The 7,292-nt window shown below is 41.6% G+C and overlaps 1 long non-coding RNA gene across 1 annotated transcript; it reads right to left on the minus strand.

Annotated features, from left to right (window-relative positions):
- Nucleotides 1-5,180: 5,180 nt before the first annotated feature.
- On the minus strand, nt 5,181-6,889 carry LOC143768867 (uncharacterized). Its single transcript, XR_013214087.1, has 3 exons — nt 6,518-6,889; nt 5,454-5,704; nt 5,181-5,259 (listed from the first exon to the last, which is right to left on the minus strand). It is a non-coding gene; the product is annotated as an uncharacterized LOC143768867 (long non-coding RNA).
- Nucleotides 6,890-7,292: the final 403 nt, after the last annotated feature.

Here is a 7,292-nt window from a genome sequence, read left to right on the forward strand (position 1 = left end):
GACTTATCTCTCCCTGTGCTACTATCACTTACACTTTAGCACTGTATTTTTGGATACCCTGACTTGTGCCCTATATTTGCCCACTTTGATGTTGCCATAATATACTTCTTTTTGTATATATTTATTACCTGGTTCTCACCTTTTTTTTCTACTTTACTTCCTCTTTTAACCCTGTTGTGGAACAATGGGGTCATATAGACCCCAGCGCAGAATAAATTGAAACATTTCTAAAACTGGTCAATCTCAGTAATTGACCTTCTATGTATTTTCAAGTAACATATTTCTGCTTATGTTGATGATATTTTGAATTTGTTTTTCAATTTTGTTTCAAAGTTATTTTCAATTATCTGTGTTTGGGACTCTCCTGACCCCATAGTACCTTTATTGTCTCACTTTTTTTTTATATTTTCTGTTTATTCACAGGTTTTGTAATATAATTGTAAATAAACAATGGCTAGTTCCAAGTAACACCAGCAGTGTTACAGGACAGCGCCAACGGTGCTATGTTTGTCCTCGATCGAAGGACAAAAAGCCGAGATTTGTTTGCAATGACTGCAAGAAGTTCATTTGTGAAGAACATGGCACTATGACGTGCAGTGAAAGCAAGGGCTACATTTATTGCCAGATCATTCGTTGTCATTATGGTTTTACTAAAATCCACACAGTTGCAGTTATTGTGCATCTTTTTTTATTGAATTTGAATACTTTCAGTTATCAGTAAAGCATTTTGGTATAAATTTCAGTTTGTGTTTGATGATGACAAATAAATAACTTCAAAGTTAAGTTTGATTTCATAACTGTGTTCTGAAATGATGACAGAATAAAACTTGATTATTCTGAACAGCCAGCATGTTCATTTTAATGAAATATGTCGATTTTGAGCCTGGGGTCATATAGACCCCTTGGTACCAAAGCAGTGATTTTTTTCATGGTTCCACAACAGGGTTAAATAACATATTTTATTGTATGACTCCTATGATTTAATTCCATCTGATTTCTGATTCCATCAGAGAGAAGGTCCTCTGTGAGTCGCCATCTGTAACTGTGCTGTGATCAACTGTATGTTCTGTAGGGCTGGTATCTACCTCTGACCGTATGGAGGTAATATCAGTGTTGGTCTTTGTATAGAGATTACTTTCAGTAACAGCGCGGTCATCTGATGAGGTCATCCTCCACAATTAGGGTGCCTCACCCAGTTGTAATCAAGGTTACCTGGTTAGGGGCCCACTCAGAAGCTTCGCCCCCATGAACCAAAACCCTAGCTACGCCTCTGGATCTAGGTGCCTAGCGACGCCCCTGATGGTGGCCATATTGGTTGTCATACTACATTCCCTGATACAGATCACTAGGAAATGACTCAATAACTGCTCCTATCACGTCTCTCGCTGAGGACGCTGCTCTAAAGAGGATTCTCCTTCATGAATGTTCTCTGGAGGATCTGATCACAGGGCATCCATGTTATGGGGGTCTTGACTGCAAGTGGGCAGCGTTGTAGCAGATCCACATCCCCCACTGTGCCGCATCCAGTGTATCCAGTCCAGGCAATGCTCTGTGAGCTGAATAGTTCCCAGCTGCACTGACACACTGTATCAAACCCTCTCCTCTATTATATGACAATTATCTGGTTTAGGAAACCCATTCTTCTCTGTCCTGTTAGGAGATTCTGAGGTAATAGAGGACGGACTGGTTCAGTGTTCTCATTTATTACTGGAAATGGAGGCAGCCCCAGCATCTCCTGCTCCGGACCCGACACTCCCAGGAATCAGAGCAATAAGCTGATTTATCCCCATAGGATATAATGATATCGGGGCTCATCCAGCTTTATCTCATGTGTAACAGTGATCCCCAAACTCCAGTCCTCACGGCCCCAACACATCATGGTGTCAGGATTTCCTTGGTTTTGCCACGGGGATGGAATTATTATCGAGGCCTCAGAAGCTGCCGCAGGTTCTCTCCCCCGAAAAATACGAAAGAAATCCTGACACCATGATGTGTTGGGGCCGTGAGGCCTGGAGTGTGGGGGACACTGCTGTATGCGCCCACCAGACATAGGGGGCAGTATAATAATGACTACATGGCCGAGCAATGGAGTAAAGACAACACAAAGGTATAGGGGTAAAAAGAAGATTTTATTTATAGATGAGGTTATTATATATTATATATCATGTATATGTGTAAATTATTCATCTATCAGATTAAACCTATTTATGGGCCGTGTTGGTCCAGAGGAAGGCGAAAACCCCCTGTGAGGAATTGGCCAATTATCCTCATATCAGGGGGGAAAATTCCTTCCTGACCCCAAATAAAGAATGGCGGTCAGAATAAATCCCAGGATCAAGGGCTGATACTACTGAACAGATGAGATTAAATGAGATTAAAGTAAAAAAAAAAATAGTATATAATTATTTCTTTTAACTAACTTACTGCATATATATATATATATATATATATATATATATATATATATATATATATATATATATTAGCATGTTTGCAATAATTTATGTCTACATTTGGCTTAACTAACATTTTTTTAACTAATAAATATTTTATTATTAATTATTATTATTCTTTATTTTTATGTTGCTAATTTTGTACCTTTTTTCTTATGTTCTAAAAGTGTGCACTTACTTATTAACCTATACAATAAATGTATTTATCGGCCGTGTTGATCCAGAGGAAGGCGAAAACCCCCTGTGAGGAATAAGCCAATTGTCCTCCTGTCAGGGGGGAAAATTCCTTCCTGACCCCAAATATGGCGATCAGAATGAGTCCCAAGATCAAAGGCTGATACCTAACCTGTGTAATGTACCTAACCTGTGTAATGTACCTGAGCTGTGTAATGTACCTAATCTGTGTAATGTAACTGTCATGTAAAAAATATATATTTTATTTACTTGGTCTAATTATTGTTTATATTCGTAGGATCTATTTTTTATGTTAAACTGAGATATTTTTAATTTTATGTTATTGTAACTCGTTTCTTATGCTACAAGTGTGTGATTCTACTTATTAATCTTTTGTATTAAACCTATTTAAGGCCGTGTAGATCCAGAGGAAGGCGAAAACCCCCTATGAAGAATGGGCCAATTGTCCTCATATTAGGGGGAAAAATTCCTTCCTGACCCCAAATATGGCGATCAGATTAAATCCCAGGATCAGAAGCCGATCTATGTCCTACATCTATGTGCTGATATGTACTGTGTGCTATGTGTGTGCCTGTACTGATGATGTAGTGTGGGATCCTGCACTGATCATGTAGTGTGGGTGATGTGTGATGGGTGCGATACTTACCAGGCCTGTGCTAAGGTGAGTTCAGGGATAATGGCCGCTCCTTACATGCTGCTGCTCAGCGGCCCCAGGACTGAAAGGTGCGACTATTGTTGCTGAACTCACCAGATGGAAACTTAGCACAGGCCGCTCCTGGGGTAGAAGATCTTCGGGCTGGAGGGATGTTAGATGCCAGCCCAGGAGGTCAAGTGTCTGGGGCAGCAATGGCAGTGGTCCGGCATGAAGATGGTATAGAGAGATGATGTTGAAGGGCAGCCGAGGTGACGTACAGCAGCAGAGACATGAGGCACAGGTCAGGAGACATGAAGTTCTGGGTAGTTGGCACGGGCTCATCCTGCAAGACATAAGAGGAAGACAGGAAATCTTCTATCTACCGGATCTTCTGTTATATTCGAGGAATAGTCTTTATAATGAACCATTCCGCTATATAACATCAGATACAATGTACTGATATAATAGGTGTCTTGTGTGTACATCCGTCACTCACCAGATGGTCGTGGATTCTTTCACAGTCCAGATCTTTTCATCCACCTAAGAAAAATAGAAACATAAAGTCACTCTCAGAAAAAGTGAAAAAAGGCAAGATGGATGATGATGATTATCATAGTGGGAGAACAGTATCTGATGAGTGTTATCCCCAGAGGAGAAGATACTTACTGGGCCCAGCTTGGTGACATGTACGTAAATCCGGCCACGGGGTGAAGGACTGTATGCTCCGGCCACTGCAGATGATGATTCTCCAGAACTGGCCTGAATGGTGTAAATGGTGGCTCTACTCTCCTTTCCTCCAGATCCTCCCAGCCGATGGTGGTAAAGAATGGATGCTCTCGAATGTTCCTGCTCACACCCAGGCGTGTCTGAGGGTCTTTGCGCAGCAGCTTCTTGATGAGATGTTTCACGTCAGCATCAAGCCAAGTTGGAAATTTTAGCTTCTCGTTGATGATGGATTTGAAAGCCATTTGCTTGATGGGGCCGTTGTAAAATGGGTACCGTCCTGCTGCCATCCTGGATGCGACAATCCCCAGGCTCCACCAGTCCACTGCTGTGCCGTATCGTTTTCTACGATGCACCTCAGGAGCCATGTAATGGAAAGTGCCTGTCACTCCAGAGATGTTTTTGGAGGAGGTGACACCATCTTGGGCAAGCCCAAGGTCGATGATACGGATGTGGCCATCTGCATCCAACATGATGTTATCCGGCTTTATGTCACTGCAATGAAAGAAGAAAACAAAATAAGAAATCTGTCCAGTGATACAAGAGATGTAAAATGGGTCACTAGAAGATCTTGTAGAATAGGCGGCAGGACACCAGGAAATCCGGGGGCCATATCTACAACATGTAAAGGGGAAATGCCAATTAGACACACAATGCACAGGAATATCACTCACTAAACCCTGTGCCCATCCAGAGATATATAGTAAACAGTCCCGTGCACAGAGCACATATAAACCTATAAAAAATTGCGCACACTAGAACTTCACATACAAAAAGTACATAGATTTTATTAGCAATAACATGTCAAATAAAATAAGGGGTCGTGGCACCATCAGACCAGAGGTAATGGAAATAATACCAGTTTGTTTCTGATTATAATTCACTATGCCATTTGTTTTACTGACCTATATGTGGGAACTTTGAATGGCTATGCCGTTAAGGCAAGAGAGATTATTTATCCACGGGGTTAATGAATAATATGGCATTAGAATATATGGCTCTGTGATACAATTACCTTTGGTCTGTGGTGTTGTGTTTTCACTTGGTACCATTTCCATCATTATTTTACATGTTATTACTAATAAAATCAATGTACTTTTTGTATGTAAAGTTCTAGTGTGCGCAATTTTTTATAGGTTTATATATTAAACATGTAAAGGGGACAGAGAGAAGGAGGAAAGTTCTGCTTACCGGTGGACGATCTTGTGTCCGTGGAGGAACTGGAGGCCACTTACCATCTCTGCTGTGTAGAATCTGATGGAGAGAACAGAGTGTAGAATCAATGTCATCAAATCCTTCTCTGGGAATCCCCAAATACCATGGCACCCCACCTCCTGCTTCCAGCACCCTAAATATATGCCCTGCCAGTGCTCCCCTAGCTGCACCCTGACCTCAGGTTTTTTCCCTTTCTCTTAGTTCTCTTTTAGATACATTCTCTGCTTTCTCACCTCACATTGCCGATGTTCAGGCAGCCGCACATCCTGATCAAATCCTCCAGGCTGCCACCGGACAGGTACTCCGTGATGAAATACGCCCTGTGCTGAGACTGGTGTGTGGCATAGAGGTGGCACAGGAATGGGCAGTGTCTGGCCTCCAGGAGTGTCCGCCGCTCTCTCAAGATGGTGTCCTCATTCTCCCTTTTGGTGATCATTTTGACGGCCACGTTGATGTTACTGCCGGGGACAGATGCCAGGACCACCTGAAAAACACAAATGGAGAATACTTAGAAGATGTCTGCATTTTATAGCGCACAAGGCACATGTGAAAACTGAGTGGTTGCTCAGTCTGCTGGTTACCAGGACCATGTAGAGGAGCAGATCTATCTATCAGCACAATGCACTGCCTGATCCATCAATGTGTTATGGAGAGGTCTTAATGAATATTCATCATTTCTATCTGATAAATCAATAATACTCATGGAAATAAACAATTTTGTAAAACATTTTATTGCTTCTTTCTCTGCCATAAATGATTTTCAATTTTCAAACTTCTCTATTTCCATATAAAAAGTACATTCAATGAAGACAAATTGTTACATTACTGAGAGGAGATGACGGTTGGTGCTGATAATATTCTATGTAAGAGGGATGAGGAGTATTGCATTTATCTCCTCCCTTCCCTCTACATAGAGTACCATCAACACCAACTGTCATGATTTGATTTGGCATTAGTTTGATCCAAATACCCTTGTCTATCTAGATTCAATAAAAACACAGATACCAATGTATATACAATATGGCAGCCTGATAGGAGCCAATATTGGCAGTGACATGAAAAACAACAATGTCCCCTACCCCCTACAGCTGTGACCCCTGAGTTCTACCCTCCAGTATAGAAGAATACCACGTTATAGCAGCACTAGCCCTAACTATGGTGATGTCTTATACCTCATCTCATAAAAAAACACTACAATGAGCAATAACAAAGCAAGACATGGCTGATAACATAGAACAATACATGGGGATATAATAAAAACAGCTTTCAAATAAATAAAAAAATATGTAGGCCTTACTTTGCCAAAGGCACCTCTGCCCAGGAGCTGGTGGATGTTGAAGCGGCTGATGTTAAGCCTGGCATAGGGGCCGGATAATCCAGGGTCTCCGAGGTATCCAAGTGTTGGCTCCTCCAATCCGCTGTTGTCTAGTCTCCTCTTCTTCTTTAATCCGGTCACGCTGTCCTCTTCTCTCTTCCACTTCTCCTCGCTCCTCGCTCCTCCCTCCGCTTCTCCTCGCTCCTCTTCTCGCTCTCTTCTCCGCGTCCAGTAGTCGCCATTCTCAGTAATCTCTTCCCGCCTGTAGACCTCGGTCCAATCACTTCAGCCGACAGTTGAAAGTAAACGGCAGTTGGTCGTGTGCAGGTGACCAGAGGTCAGAGGTGACGGAACCCTCAGGTGGCTCCTGCCAGGCAGCGGCTCCTGGCCCTGCTCTGCCCTATACACTGATATGTGGGCATCATGGGTGACAGTTTAGAGTGCAGAGGAACGTCAGAGAACTTCATGGTGACTGTTAGTGATTTTTTTTTTTATATATTCCCACATACAGTACATCAGGAATAATAAAATAAAATGATGTAAAAAAATAATACTATGAATTTACTGGCTCTTCCCTTACCTGTGTAATCCTTCTTTATTGCAGAATTTTTTTCTTCTTTATATCTCATTATAAGATGCCACTTTTTATATGCCGAAGTTATATTTTTCTATTGCATTATACACTGTGTGCACAATTATTAGGCAATTTGGATTTTTGGTGATTAATTCTATGGTTGTATCTACGAACACATATTGA

The sequence above is a fragment of the Ranitomeya variabilis genome, chromosome 4 (genome assembly GCF_051348905.1).
Source record: "Ranitomeya variabilis isolate aRanVar5 chromosome 4, aRanVar5.hap1, whole genome shotgun sequence".
In the NCBI taxonomy this organism is placed as follows: Eukaryota; Metazoa; Chordata; class Amphibia; order Anura; family Dendrobatidae; genus Ranitomeya; species Ranitomeya variabilis.